Source organism: Adiantum capillus-veneris, chromosome 12 (genome assembly GCF_014529385.1).
Source record: "Adiantum capillus-veneris isolate H3 chromosome 12, ASM1452938v2, whole genome shotgun sequence".
Taxonomy (NCBI): domain Eukaryota; kingdom Viridiplantae; phylum Streptophyta; class Polypodiopsida; order Polypodiales; family Pteridaceae; genus Adiantum; species Adiantum capillus-veneris.
This window is the reverse complement of record NC_140942.1, coordinates 140,816,705-140,833,207: the sequence shown is the minus strand read 5'-3', so window position 1 is coordinate 140,833,207 and position 16,503 is coordinate 140,816,705. Positions and strand designations below refer to the sequence as shown.

At 42.0% G+C, this 16,503-nt stretch overlaps 1 pseudogene; it reads right to left on the bottom strand.

Moving 5' to 3' along the window:
• Window positions 1–5,668: 5,668 nt before the first annotated feature.
• On the bottom strand, window positions 5,669–6,144 carry LOC147446605 (uncharacterized; annotated as a pseudogene).
• Between the last annotated feature and the right edge of the window lie 10,359 nt (window positions 6,145–16,503).

Genomic DNA, 16,503 nt, shown 5'->3' with positions numbered 1-16,503 from the left:
GTAGTGACTAGGTTCATCACTATGTGTTCTGGGTACATTTGGTCTGTGTGATATGTATCCCGAGTTTGTTTCAAAGCTTATGATGGCCAACCATGCAGACAGACACTCTTCTAGTTCAAGTGATCAATATGCCCGACTCCTACTGCAGATGTAATCATTTTTCACTTTCACCTCTTGTTTACAATTTGTTAAGAGCAGTTGATCAGTAAGTACTTTGCAGGACTTTTATGTAATGAATAAACACTTAGTTCTACACAGTTTCACTTACCCTACCCTACATACTTTATAGCTTCTTTGACTGTTACTTGGTGATCTAAATCATTCAATCTGAGAATTAAAGACTTTTTTGAGTTCACAGTCTCTCTCTCAATATTTATTGCTGTGACTAGAGAACCCTTGAGATGCTCAAAGAGATGCTCAAAATGAGTGAGATTGAAGATTTTAAGCAGGCATTAGACATATCTCAGCATGAACAAGAGGAGGCCACTGATGTAGAGAGAGATGGGAGTTTAACGAGGAAGATGCAGAGGTCCATATCGAGATACATATGTTCCGTGCATTATATCTCCTAGAGGACACAAAGTAGATGGTGGCTATTGACGAGTCTCGTGTTTCTTTACGCAGATATCAGTCAGGTCTCCCCAATCTCGAAAGAATAAAAAGCCCTTCAAAATGTCTCAAGTGCAATAGTGAAGGGTGAGTTTAGGAAATGAAAAGTTTCATGAAAGTGGAAAGTGGACTTTTTTGTGGCCATATAAAGAAGAAATGAGCTAGTGCACATTCATTCGTTCTTTGCTTGTTTTTCCCCCCCGCTTGTAATTGTAACGTTTTCTTCTCTATAGTTGTAAGTTGTAAGTTGTAGCGTCCTTGCACTATATAGTGGTGAATATATATATTTTTGAAGCCATTGGGCATTCTCGTTGATCTAATTAGAACGTGGACTTCTACTTCTTTTGAACAATGTCTTTAAACTTTAATAATTCTGTCAGCGATTAAGAGTTTACTTCTATATGTTTTGTTTAATATAAGATTTTCTCACTTTGACGACGAGGCCCTTGTTTACCCATGAGCTCCTTGGACGGTGTGCCCTTTTGCATTGGAGGGCAAAATTTACATTTGCTTTTCCAATGAACAAAGAGAAATTTGCACCCACCCTCACACATAATATATAAAAGAAATGTATAAGATATAACTGTTCTTGGCATACATTAATACGCACACACATAATATATAAAAGAACTGTATAAGATATAACTGTTATTGGCATACATTAATACGTAACTCATCTCATGTTTTTCTATGAAAAAATTTGACAGTTGAAGAATGCACTCTTCAGTCCACAACTTCGGACAATTACCAAATAACAGAACTAACCAAATCAGTGACACAAAATTTGCATGTGTTAAGAGTAAAAAATTGGAAAGTAATCATTGCCTTGGAATTTAAAAGGGAATGAAATGAAATGGTTCATTGAATACCAATGCAATGCAAAATGGGCCTTGGTTCCAGATCATATATGCTACCTTACATATCCAAGGGAGTAAAACTCCAAGGGCAACACTCAAATTGTGCCCAAAGCTTGCCATTCTTCAATTCTTCAAAGATTTCTAAATCTCAAGGCTTTCTTTCGAGAATACATCTTGAGGACACGGAGCCTTCAAAGTATTGAGTCAAATAGACATTGCTAAACCCAACAATTTCGGCAACAATCTATATTGGGATTTGTCTTTGGTCTTATTCATTTTTAAGAAGTCTTTTTAACATGCAACTGATGGAAGTGAAAGTAGAAGAAGAGCTCTCCATAATTTCATGGTCAATGGAAAAAATATCTCCCATTCTTCATGATTACAACAATCATGCCAAGCTAATTGCATACTTTTGCCTTTGGAGTAATTGTGAATACATGTGATAAACGATCTATGTTCTCCTTTGCATTTTTCTTCATTACTGAAAAATTGGCTCCTTTTTCAAAATTTTTACACAATATGTCTAACCATTTTATTGTTAAAAAATTTGATTTTTGCAAGTCCTGATCATAATCTTTTGGGGTAAAGTGCTTTGCCGTCTCAAAGAAGAAGAATAACATTTCTATGACTAAACTATGAGAGATTGGTTATATGAGTTTCCTTTAAAATATAGGTATTGAATCACACAACAAATAAATATATCTTTCACGTCTTTTGGAATTGTTCGCACCATGTTATAATTTCTCTAGCATTTACTTAGTTTTTGTTGAAAAATAGGTTTCGAATTCAAGATACGTCAAATAGATCTACATGTATCTTTACAATAAATTATTGCTACTAAAAGCCTAAGCAACTCCTCATTAAACTTTTAAGATTAAGCTAATAAACTCTTTAAATTTTAAAACTTGAAACAAATACCTACCATAATCTACTGCTCTATACTAAAAGAAACGACTTGATGTAATTTGCTATAAGGGTCTCGTCGGGAGCTTCTCTGTAGTTTCTCTGCAGCCTTCGAGGTGCGAACGGCAAGGAGGCCACAATCGGCTTGCGGTAGGGCGGAGGTGTTGCAGAGGATGTTGATGATGGCACATTGCTCGATGACGGTTGTCTTCACGAGTCCTGGCTTGGCGGTTGTGCTTTCGCCTGCGCTGCCTCTCTTCTTTTTGGCCCTGGTGGAGGATACCCCTCCTTGGCCCCTTGTGGGCTGAAATGGTGTCCAATGCTGGTAGTGACTTGGTTGGATGCAGCCTTCGGCTTGTGTTGAGGGGGGGAGTCTGTGGTGGCAGCGGCCCTTCTCCTTGTGGCATGCATGGTTGATGTTAATCCGGAAGCTGCAGGTGCGTGGCTCACCCATAATAATAGCCTGGCTTCGGGTTGGGATTTTAAGCTTTGGTTCTTTGTTGGCGGTCTCCTTCTGAGTGCAGCTTTTTGATGGCATATGCTTCATCTATGCGCCTTCTTTTTGTTGCTAAGCCCTCTGAGTCTTGAGACACTTCGGTGGTGGGTGGCAGCTGCTTCGGTGGTGGGTGGCATCTCGGATCTCGGCTCGGGTGATGGGGACTTTGGGCCCCGCCCCTTCAACCGATGTTTGAAATATATGGTTCTCTTAAGGATGATCTGTTGTTGTGGGGTTGCAACTTGCATATGGTTGACCTGGCTCGATCTGTGAGCAGGGCTCTCCTTGTAATTTTTTGATTTGGTTAATATATTCACTCATTGCTGTGAGTTTTGCTAAAAAAAAAAAAAAACTCCCTCACTCTCTTCAATTTTTGTGTTTTTGAGCATCCCTCCATTTATTAAAAAAACTAGTTTTGCTTGGTGGGCCTCGCTATATAACATCTATAGAATAATCATGTAACGACGCCAATTGCGATAAAATCCAGCTTATTGAACTTAGGGTCTAGATTCTAGAAGCCACTACTGAAGGACATTTATGTTATCCGCGCTCGTCTTCATTTTAACTTTTGTAATGTCAGTTTCATTGTACAATTGATTCAAGGCAAGGTTGTTATAGTGTTGGACATTTCATCTTGTGAGTACATATTAATTATCGTAGTAGAGTTGTTGATGTAGTCATGCACATGCGTCTTATCTATAATACATGCACCCAAGATACAAACAAGAAAATAGATAAAGCATGAATGAACTGCAACAATAAATGAGGTGCTTTATTGACCTACAATGTTGTACTGCTGCTTTTCGATTGTTCAATCTATAGGCCGATATTTGAGTGAACCTACCAAAAAGCAACGTGAATAGTTAAACATGACATCTTGCAATGAAACGTCACAGATTGAAAGTGCAAAGTAAATAGTGCACGTCATACAGAGGTGCCATACAAAAGTATGGTGGAGAGCTGGCACTGTGGTCTCTCCAAAAAATTATAAGGAACGGAAGCCATGCCCTGTCTCGTAGCGTTTATGTGTTGCACCAAGCAAACGCATGCGCATAGGAAATTGAATGTAGATAACGGACCTTGCAATGTTATCGAGTTGAAGGCGTGCTTGTGCAATTGGAACATGCAGTGTTGTGAATATATGTCCTGCTTGTTAAAAATCCCCCAACTGCTTGTTTGTTTTTCCCTACAGTTTGCTCTTGCTCTTATTAAGGATGCCCCATATCTAGCCACCAGTGTCCTGGCTGCGAATCTTGTTGCTCAACGACCTCCTTTGTTGAAGCACTGCTCCCCCATTAATTTCTCTACACTACTCGTTAGTGGCTCCCTATTCTTTGTTGCTGCACGCTCTATTTAGCGTCTCTTGCCTCGTTCTTACCTGCTCTTCAACTAGCACTGCTCGTTGCCTCTTTATAACATTACAGCTCTCCTTAGAACAATAAATGCTTTGCTATTCTGTTTGTAGATCCCAACCACCTGCTTGTGCACCTTCTGTGAAATCTTGTTCATTTTCCCTCTTTACGTTGGTTTAGGGCCTTACACCAGGTGACACCAACTTCCCAAGTCTTCTTCACACCCTCAACCTACAATTGCCCACCCATCAACTCTTCTGCACTTAAAGAGAGATCCATCCAAAAGCGGCTGGCAGTTCAGTGAGCAGTGCGGAAGTGCCATTGTGACAGCCAGTTCATGATGCAGAACCTATTGCATCGAGAAGGTAAAATAAGCGTTCTAGGCCGCTTGAACGGTTTACCGAAGACCTTGCAAACCCTGGTTACTTGTTATATTTTGTAGATCATGAACCTTAAAGGTACTTGGGGTGCTTGCCAACATGATGAGCACTCTCAACGATTAGATATTTGGTGCAATCAAGGCATGGCAAAGGTCTATTCTAGTGCTACTGAGACAAAAGATATCAGATTTCAATCCATGATCAATGGGCATAATCTAGAGTCTAGTCACCAAACTTGTACTTGCTTTTGGAACCTGCGAACTGCCTGAGAACGCCTACAGACTGCACGTCTGTGTATTGCACGAACTGACGCCTGTGGTGCCTGCGAACTGCACGCCTACGAATTGCGCGAATTGTTGCAAGTCTTGTCTGCGAACTGGAGGCTGCGACGTTGTAGTGTCGTTTTACTTATTTTAGCTTTAAGCTTTTCACTTGTTTGTGAAAAGCTTCCAGCGAGAAGCTGCCAAGTGGTGGCTTGTGCGATCAGATAGGAAGAGAAGAGCCTTTGGCTCACCAAGTAAAAAGCTATATTCTAAATCTTTCATATTTCATCCCATGATGTCGCCCTTCTACATGCCTTGGCTTCCAGCTCTCTGCAGACCTTCCAAAGGACAAGCATTGACGTCGTCTTTCTTTGTGTGCGCCTATACGTAGGTGGTTGTCGGCGTGAAAATAAAGCGGTTTGGGAACGAGAATTTGAGAAGTACTTTTAATAGGAGACCGTTGAGTAGTTGCAGGAGGACGAGAGAATCCTACTTTGCTCTCGAGTCACGTCCAGCCTCCCCGTGTGTGAGAACGCCTTCCGCTGCTGCAGAGCAACTCTTTTCTTGCTGTGGCCTTCATGTTTTGCAGTACAATACACAAGCCAATTTGTATTTTATTCTCAAATGCGCTTGTGACACAGAGCTGCTTTTCAGTGCTAGTTATTGAGGCCATCGGATTCCGATCAAAGGCAATGGCCTAGATCATGCCAAGTGGCAGCTTGTATGATCAAGAAATCAAAAGAAGACATTAGGCTCACCAAGTAACCAAGATCGTTGTGCTCGCTTTGCATCAGGTGAAAATAGCTCTCTAGCCCTGCCCCTGTTGAGAATCAAGGCACTGCCAAGCACACAGCCCCTGTGTAATTCAATATGTAAGCATTGCCTCGAAGACCAAAGCATAGGTGATTTCATTCGCGGAGACGCTTTGACTTTGCATCTGCCGGAAATAGCCCAGAGCTTCCTGGCCATGCCCTGTACCACATCTATTATAATCAATACATTCCAAGAGTTCACATCCTGCACAAGAAGCTCCTCAAGTAGTTTTTGTGCTTTCTGAAGTACACCATATTTGGCATACATGGCAACCAAGGCCCTGACTAGCGATACCATCGTGAATTTTCTTGCTCATATCAGCGTCTTGCATAGTGTCACATGCCTTCGAGACGAAAGCATAGGTGATTGCATCTGGAGAGATTCACTCGCTTCACATTTGCTGAAAGCAGCCCAGGGATTCCTGGCCCTGCCACATTTGGCATACATGTCGACCAAGGTTGTGCAAAGCATACCATTTTTTTTTCAACAGCCCCTGACTAACAATATCGTCATGAGTTTTTTTGTCCATCTTAGTGTCTTCCAAATTGCCACATGCCTTCAAGATGTAAGCATAAGTTATTGCATTTGGAGAGATGCACTCGCTTTGCATTAGCTGAAAACAGTCCATAGCTTCCTGTCCCGCTCCTGTTTAGCGTATCCAGCAATCAGTGCTTTCTTAATATCAGCGTCTTGCATAGTGCCAGAACGCAAGCATATGTGTTTGAATCTAGAGCGATGCCATCTCTTTGCATCTGCTGAAAACAGCTTAGAGCTTGTTGGCCCTGTCCTTGTTGGGCATATCTTGCAATCAATGCGTTGCAAGAAACGACATTCCGGACGAAAAGCTCAATGGCACTCCAAGAGACGACATTCCAGACAGAAAGCACCTGAAGCAAGTTTTGTGCTTTTTGAGATGCACCACATTGACATACATGTCGACCAAGACAGTGCCAAGCACGATGTTTTTTCTACACGACCCCTGACTAACAGTATCATCATGAATATTTTGGTCCATATCAGCGTCTTGCATAGAGACACATGCCTTCAGAATGCAAGCATAGGTGTTTGCATTTGCATCCACTGAAAATAGCCTAGAGCTTGCTGGCCCTGTCCTTGTTGGGCATATCCAGCAATCAATGCTTTGCAAGGAATGACATTCCACACAGGAAGCTCAAAAACGACCCTTGACTTACAGTATCATCATGAATATTTTGGTCCATATTAGCGTCTTGCATAGTGCCACATGCCTTCACAATGCAAGCATAGGTGTTTGCATCTGGAGAGATGCCATCTCTTTGAAGTTTGCATCCGCTGAAAACAGCTCAGAGGTAGCTAGCCCTGTCCTTGTTGGGCATACCCCTTCGAAAATAGCCCAGAGGTAGCTGGCCCTGTCCTTGTTGGGCAAATCCCACAATCAATGCGTTGCAAGGAACTACATTTCGGACAGGAAGCTCGTCAGGCACTTTTCTGAGCTATCTGAAATATTTTACATACATACCAACCAATCAACAACATCTCGTGTAATGCCACACGCCTTTAAGATGCAAGTGTACGTAGGTGATTGCATCTGGAGAATGCCATCTCTTTGCATCTATTGAAAACAGCCCAGAGCTTCCTTGCCTTGTCCCTGTTGGGCAAATCCCGCTATCAATGCACTCCAAGAGACGACATTCCGGACAAGAAGTTCCTGAAGCAGGTTTGTGAATTCTGAAGTACACCACATTTGGCATACATGTCAACCAGCCGACCAAGGCAGTATCAAGCATAAAAGCATAGGTGATTGCATCTCGAGGGATAGGCCTCTCTTCTCACACGTTGAAAATAGCCCACAGCTTCCTAGCCATGCCGGTCCCTGTTGGGCATATCCTGCAATCTGCAAACAGCCCATAGCTTTCTTGCCCTGTCCGTATTGGGCAAATCCCGTAATCAATGCACTCCAAGTGACGACATTCCAGACAAGAAGAAAACAGCCCAAAGCTTTGTCAAGGCTAGGGACTTGCTATGCGTCGTGTGTGAGCCACAAAGGCTCCTAGCACACAGTCATACAATAGACAAGCTCACAAGGGAGAATGGTGTGTCACTCACCTTCCTGCGTAGTTGCGAATGAAGGATTCCCGCGCCGCGAAGAAGAGGGAGACACCGCTACGCTGCGCTCAACCGCCTCGTCGCCGTCGTGCCGCCGCAACGCTCGATCACACACACACTCTCACACTCTCTCTCTCTCACACGTACACACACACACACACACAAGGAGATGGTGAAGGAGAAGGTGGAGATGGAGCAAGAGCAGCTTCTATTGCACAATGAGAGAATGAGTAAAAATTAGGTTTAGTGGCTTTTATATGAGCTCACCCCATTCACACTTGGGCGCCCATACTTAGCCAACTAACTCCTTGAATATTCCAGTTAGAGTGCGCCTGTCATCGGCGATCACCCTTACCCTGTTCCTATTGGTCCGACAAGCCCGGTACCTGACTCTAAATAATACAACGTTTATAGATCATAGGGTGTCCGTGTGCCGTGAGGGTTAACATGCCCCCCTTCCTGATGTAGATTCCGTCCTCGGAAGCTATCCAGTTGAAGCTCGTTCGTCGAGATGGAAGAGTAGTCGACATGGATGTGCGTAGCCTTCTTCAATCACTGCAAAATCAAACAACATTGCCACAGTAATTGCATTCTCATATACAATTAAAAATCATATGCAATAGACAGACAAAGTGATTGGTAACAGAATTTTAGACAATTTGTCAGCAATAAACATTAAATTGCAATATAATTAAATGCATAAACAGATGTAAAGGTAAAAAATTAAACAAGTCCGGGGTCGCTAATTTAACGGTCAAAAGGCACTAGAGCTCGACTATTAATACCATGGGTAACTTCTCAATTTTTTCTGGTCAATTAAGTTGTTTAATCGCGAGAGCCAAGTATTTGATGTTCGAGGGCTGACTAGAAGCTATACCTAGAAGACCTTGTAGTTAAGCTACGATAAAAGGAATTTCTCATGAAATCATCACCTGACTGATTACTTTTTCTTTGACCCCCCAAAGTCTTTTCACATTGATTCAATTTTAATGTGTGTGCTTATTTTGTATGCCTTGGGTTTTTTGCTTTTCAAGGAAAAGCGCCCACACTAGGAACCTCTAGGGCTCTAGTACCATAGGCGATACATGTGAGTGAAGTACCAATTTAAGCAGGGATTTCTCTTCCAGCTTAAAATTTTACATTGTGGCACTTTGACTTTTTGTTTGTTCATTTTCAACATTTTAATTTTGTAACTTTGGGGGGTCATATAACACTGTTACCCTCCCCAGGCTCATCACATTAGTAAACTCCCTTTATAATACTTAAGCTAAAGGTCAATAGGGTTAAGCCCACTAGAAAGCCCTAGTACATTTCACACAATGCTGCTTAAATCGGATTAAGAACCTAAGTAACCATTGCTTATTAGGAAGGCATTCCCCATGGTCTTAAGAGAAGATTTCTAATACCTAGCTTGGTCAAACTAGCTTAGTTGGACTGCTTGATTTTTAAACCTAGACAAGTGATTATGACAAAACATTACATTGAATTAAATGTTTGATACTAAGCAAATGCGCTGAATATTATGCTACCAATCACAATCAAAGCAGACAAACATGGATGCAAAAAGATAAGGGCAATGCTAATGGACATAAAACACCTGTTTGTGTTGATGGTCGCGCTTGATTTGAAGTGTGAACGAGAGAAAGGTTCCATGAAGGTCCAAATCCTATCAATAGCAACACGCTCCTGTACACACTAGGAAACAAAAGGAATACCTCCAGAAGGCACATTAGTGGGAAAAGATACCAACACTTATTGAACACAACAAAAAACATAAGGAACCCTGACCTAATTATTTGCACTCCCCCTAAAGAGTCAAGGGAATAGAATATTGTAGAGGTTGGGGGGAAACCCTAAAGCTAAACCCCTATCCTCGTCATCGAGATAAACAAAGTCATCATCCATGAGACCATATGTGCCATCCGTGTAGTCATGTAAATTTTCTTCTTCATCATAGGTGCCCATGTGTACTAAAAAGGTCACTAGACGCCTATAGTCATCTTGGTCAAAAGGGTAGGCTTGTGCAATGGGAGAAACGCTCTCTACTAAGTATGGATCAGACGTGGTCAAGAGATGTATCAGCCATTCTAACTCCTCAAAATTCCTCTCACATGCTAGCATACCTATCAAATCCCATTCACATGCAAGCACTGGAAAGACCATGTGAAATATTTGTGAAAAGTAACGAGGGTACCTCTCACCCAAGGCAGGAGTGGATGACTCTAACGTACTAGCCATATCTGTACACACAAATAGATGATGGTTAGAGTGCAAATATTACAAGGGTCGTGTTTTTGTGCATAATTTTCTTTTATGATTTGTGTGATGGCTCTTGCTCTTTTACTTTTTTATCTTGTTTTTGTGAGTATAAGGCTTTATATATACATTCCCTAAGATCGGAGATTAAGAGGTCAGGGAGAAAGGTTGAGAGGGAAGCAAGTGAATGATGGATGTCCACAAACACTCCCCCCTTCCTTGGGTAGATCATACCGTTTGAAATGAGCTTGTCACCCTTTGAAACCAATTGTTCCAGTTGGTAATAGGTGAGGATTTTTGCCAGTAGTTTTCTATTACCCTAGGTGCCTTGTCAAGTTGCAAGGGTGGTAAGGTACTCTCCCAGGATCGAACTTGAAGTGGTTCATCAGGTGATTCTTGAACACTGGGAGGTGTGGATTCTTTTGTAGCTTCATTGAGGTCCATTACTATAGATGGAGGCTGTGTAGAAGCTTTTACCTTTATGGATGTATTACATGAGGAGCTAAAAGCTTCATGGAACTCCCCCCTTCCTGAGCTAGGTGGAATAAATTGGGTTTGCCTTGGAGCCTAAACTAGCTATGGACTAGGTGTGTAGCATTCTGTGATCTTTCCCTTCCCACGGTCTGCCATTGGCTTTAGCGTTACATTGTTTGACTCATATGGGTTTATTGTCGATAGGGAAGGACACATCTTACGTTTAGGTACCCAAATTTTCTCATTTCTATCATAGTATCCTTGGGCTTTTAATAGTCGTTTAGGAATCCAGCGCCACGTTTTCTTACATTTCTTGGAGCGAGTGGGACGTTTCTTACAAGGCTTCCGTTTTTTAGCATCAACCATGGCTACTAAAGAAGCTTTAGGGACCCACTTGTATGATTTCTTTGTTATATTAGGATGGTTCTTGCGTGTCTCAAGCTTTCTTTCAACTACATTAGTTGAAGATCTAGAGAGTTGGGCTATGGGGACGTATGGTTCAACCTCCTGGACATGCAATGTCTTGGGTTTTATTTCCTTAGGAAATATCTCAGGGACTATGGCTTGAGTGGTAGGGATAAGAGTTGGTTTTTGCGTTGTGACACCCCCAGTCCCCCAATCAATAGTGCATTTGGTGGCTATCATCCACGTGCGTCCTAGGTTTATATTACCCTCCATAGTTCCAGTAGGCATGACCAAAAATTCTTGAGCTACAATTCCATTGTCATAACTGACAGAAGTGTGCCAGATTCCAAAAACCGTAGTTTTTTTCTTGTTGACACCCTTGACTTGGATAATACTCTCAGATAGAGGTGGCTTCCCTAACTGACACCACACCCCATAGGATAGCAGATTATATTTAGCACCCGTGTCCAATAAGGCGTTATATAGCACTTTTCCATAGGCACTATTTAACTCAATAGGGTATCGTAGAGGTGTGTCAGAGTCCAACCAATCCTCTTCGATTTCCACGTGGAATGCATTTGTGACTCCAAGGTTAGCCTCTCGTTTTTGTCTTATACGTTGTTGTCGCTCCTTAGCCTCAGCTTGAGCTTGTATCTTATTTAACTCGGTTTGTGCTTTGGCGGCCTTCTTTTGATGAATGGCCCGTAGTTCTTCTTGGCTTAAAGGATCATAATATCTTTTGAATTTACTCCCATTGAGGAATCCAATGGTTTCAACTCCATCAAGAGTTTCCACACGAAGGGTACCTTGTGGGGTAATTTCACATACTCTATATGGTCCTTTACCAGCATATTTCAACTTTTTCTTCTCTTTACGTACTCCATACATAAGGACTTTATCACCAACTTTGATGTCCTTGTCCTTCACATGGTGATCAAACCACTTCTTTCTCCTATCCTTTTCCACAAGAGCATTTTGCACAGCAAACTGTCTCTCTTCGTCTAGTTTTTCTAAGATATACAAACGCTCGGTTAAGGGGTTACCATTCCATCCTTCTTGCGAAGCTACCCTAAGACTAGGAATGACAAATTCCCAAGGCATAACCGCTTCTTGGCCGTATACCATTTTGAATGGCGTACAATTAATAGCCACTTTATAAGCAGTACGATAAGTCCATAGAGCAGATGTCAACTTCAAATCCCAATCAGTGCGATGAGCTTCTACCGTCTTGGTTAAAATAGAGATTAGAGTCTTGTTGGTGCTCTCGGCTTGTCCATTAGCTTGCGGGTAATAAGGTGTAGACTTATGGTGGGATATCATAAAGGTCGTGGTAAGCTCTCTTATTACCTCATTTATAAAATGGGTACCATTATCACTAACAATTTCAAAAGGGCAACCAAATCTTGTGATAATGTTCTCAAAAAGAAACTTAGCTGTTGTCCTCGCGTCAGATTTTTGTGAAGCCTTAGCTTCAACCCACTTTGTTACATAGTCCGTAGCAACTAGAATATATCGAGATTGAGTGTTGCGAGCTGCGGGACTAATTGGAACTACAAAGTCTAAGCCCCATTTTTCAAATGGTTGGGTTACTTTAATAGGATGTAAGGGCATTCTGTCTTTGCGCTGTGTGGTCTTGTAACGTTGGCACTCATCACACCCTTTTGTAAAAAGTGATGCATCCTTAAATAAAGTTGGCCACCAATAGCCTGATTGCAGCACCTTTCTAGCAGTCAGGTCTCCTGAAAAATGTCCTCCTGCTATGCCCATATGTGCTTCTTGCAAGATATACAAATATTCATCCTCGCGGGCACAACGCCTAAGAATATCGTCCTTGCCTAGTCTATACAGAGTTCCGGCAATCAAACAATAGGGTTCACATTCTTTTACTAGCCTTCGAGCGATATCCTTACGAAGTTCCTTGGGTGGAAAACCATTAACTAAAAAGTTAACAATGTTCTCACTCCATTCAGGCATAGTCTCAACTATGAATAGGAAAGTATCGGGTAATTCATCATCAACTCCTGTAGGGGCTTCACCATTGGGTATGCGAGACAAATGATCAGCCATGACGTGCCTTTTACCGGGTCTCACTACAATCATGAAATCAAACTCCAGAAGAATTAACAACCATCGTGTGATTCTTCCTGTGGAGCATGGCTTGTTTATCAGATACAACAACGCTTGATGATCCACATAAAATACAAACTTGTTTGCCAGAAGGTAGTAGCGAAATTTCTTTACTGCATAAACCATTGCTAAACCTTCTCGCTCTGTAGTGGTGTAGTTCCTTTCAGCATCGTTCAATTGACGGCTTGCAAAGCTAATGGGATAGTCCAATTTATGTTCTCCTGGTTGAGTGAGAACACACCCAATAGCAAAGTTTGATGCATCAATATGCACATGGAAAATGACATCCCAGTTAGGTGTCCTTAAAATCGGAGCACTTGCTAGTGTTTTCTTCAATTGTTCATAGGCCTGGTCAAACTCTTCAGTCCATTTAAATTCAATGAGAAGCTTGTACAAAGGACGTGCTATCTCAGCGAAAAATAAAATAAACCGTCGATAATAACCCACGTGTCCCATGAACCTTTGAACTCCCTTGTAATTGGTTGGTGGTGGTAACTCTAGAATCACTTTAATTTTTCTCTCATCGGTTGAGATACCATTCTTAGATACTATATGCCCTAAAATAACTCCATGCTTGACCCAAAATTGGCATTTGAACGGGTTCAATGAGATACGATATAACCTACACTTTTCAAACACCTTCCGCAAACATGATAGATGTTCTTTCCAAGAAGAGTAAACACAAAGGTCGTCTAAGAAAGCTTCACAAAACTCTCTCAAATATTCTTTAAAAGCAGTGTTTATTAATCGTTGGAATGTAGCAGGGGCATTTGTTAAGCCAAAAACCATCACACGAAATGCAAACACGCCAAATTCTGTGATGAAGGTAGTTTTAGCTTGGTCTTCTAGCGCTATCGTGATTTGGTTGTAGCCTGAGTACCCATCTAGAAAGCTATAAGCTTCCTTGCCTGCAACTCTTTCGAGTACATGTTCGGAATATGGTAGGGGGTAATGGTCTCTTCTAGTAGCTGCATTAACTTTTTTGAGGTCCACGCACACCCTGAGTTTCCCATTCTTTTTTGGCACGATAACTATTGGAGACACCCATTCAGAGTGTTCAATAGGATATATGAACCCACATTTGATAAGCTTTTCTAGTTCTTCTTGAATGATCCTTGCGTACTTAGGATTCATCGGGTAGGCTCTTTGTTGTACGGGCTTCGCAGTGCTAATCATAGGGATTGTATGTTGGACCACAGAAGGTGGAACACCTTTCATATCATGGTATGTCCAAGCGAATACGTCCTTGAATTCCTTGAGAAGCTCTTTGAGGACCGCCTCTTCAACTTCTGTGAGGTCTTGGGCAATAAAAACAGGTTTTGATTCTTCACCGGGGTCGGCTAATTCTATTTCTTTAACTATTGCCGGACCATGATAGATTCCATTATTCCCATTGATAGGTATTCTTTGGGCTTTTGTGTACACAACCTTTGCTTCCCCTGTGGTGTAAGATTTGAAATGTTCTGGTGCATGATGCAAGTCTGTGGATTCTGGTTGTGCTTTGGTCTGTGCTTCCATTTCTGCTTTCTTGTGTTGTCGAGCTACCTCTTGGTTTTGACGCCTCCTTGCAGTGCGGCTCAACTTTGGCTTGTCTATGATCTCTAATTGGGCTATGTCATGGGGTCGCGGTCTACACCACATAACATTTTGGAGATATTCACCCCAATCGTCTACCAATTTACGATGAGCATCACATGCTCCTATATAACTGAGCCATTCTGCTGAGGATCTCTTCTTTTTTATCCTAGCACGTACATTGGCTCGATATCGACGCCTCTTAAAGTTTTTCTTTTTCTTATTTGAGACCTGATTTTGATTTGCATTTAGATCTGGCTCACTAAAGGAGTCCTCATTGGTGTCCTCTTCACTCTCGGAGGAGCTATCATTGGTTGATGTGCTCCGTCCTTCCGAATGTTTTGACTCTGAACTTGCTCCACTTTCTAATTCATGAGATTCAGAATCGGTTTCACTCTGGGAGTCAGTGTCTGAGTCGTGTTGGTCAAAGTCTTCTATTGAGCTATCGGTGTCACTGTCAGATTGGTCTATAATTGCCTTGCCCTTAGAAGATGCACGTATGGCACTTATCATGTTCAAAGGTGCAATTTGTGGTACCTCTTCCCCCTCTGGTGTGACCCAAGTGGTTCCTCTATTTCCCCAGGTATCTATGGTTGCAGCTAGGTGTACCCAGTCTACGTTGTCTGATTCCGTCATACCCGGTAACACATCCATGTAAGGAGAATCTTGGCCACTGTCTGTATCCTTCTTACAAGTGTAACAATATTGTAGTGGGGCCGAGTGAACTGTGGTGTCAGAGCGATGATCAATAATGGTTTTACTCCCTAAGGGGTGTACCTTACCAGTCACCAAATCCACTCTAAGGACAGAGTCTTGGAATTGCAAATAGACATGATTTTTAGACCAATCATGAACCATTTGTGCTTCCCTCATGAAAGGTCGTCCTAAAATCATTTCATATGACATAAGGTGTTTAGAGAAATCCATTACAATGAACGTATGTCGTACCTTGTGTCCTAGAACTTTGATCTTAAGATCCTTGAGCATCCCCATAGGTTTGGCTATGGTACCATTTGCCATCTTTACCACAATGTTAGTAACACTGAGGTGGGGTTTTCCCATGGATTCCCAACAATCTTTTGTAACGATGCTAACTCCCGCACCACCATCAAGAATTCCCTTTATAGTTAATCCCTTGGTAGTGATGGGTAGGGTCGCATTAGACTCGTCGCCTTCAAAATACTGCCCTAATTCGTTAATGGGTACCTCGATCACAGACTCGTGTCCATCTAAGTCAAGTGATTGCACATGATTTTCCTCATCAATCATAATCGAGTCATGCCTATTTGGTTGCGCAAACTGCGGTAATCCCGTTCGTAGCTCTCCGTTAAGGAATGCTCGAAGTGCAAGGAATAACTCAGGATCTCCATACAGCTTTGCTATGATCGTGGTTCGGACCTCAAAAGACATGAAGTCCACTAGTTTGGCAACATTCATTGGCATTTTGCAGGGTGTAGGTCCTTGACTAGGAACTGGTGAGGATGGAATCTTATATTCCTCAATGGGATCAGGTATTCCTTCGTTAAACATCCTTTCCAACAAGAAAGGTGTATGCTCACTTTCTGATGTCCCGTCCTCACTCCCTTCTTGGATGATACTAGATATGGCTAACGGTCTAAGGTTCATGTAGGGTGGATGAACTTGCGTGGGAAACACTGTGTCATGAATTTTGACATGCATGGTTTCTGGTTCTAGTTTCCTTTGAGTCTCCTCCACTAAACCTCTTAGATGTTTCACCTGCTCAATCTCGTCTACTGGGTTTGGGTACGTCCCAATCTTCTTTTTACGATTCTTCCCTTTTTGCCCCTGCGGTTTATCTTGGGGGTCTTGGATTGGATTTGGAAACACTTGTGGTGTTTTCAGAGGCTCTTTATGGTTTTCTCTTATTCGGTTTTCATTTGGTTCCAT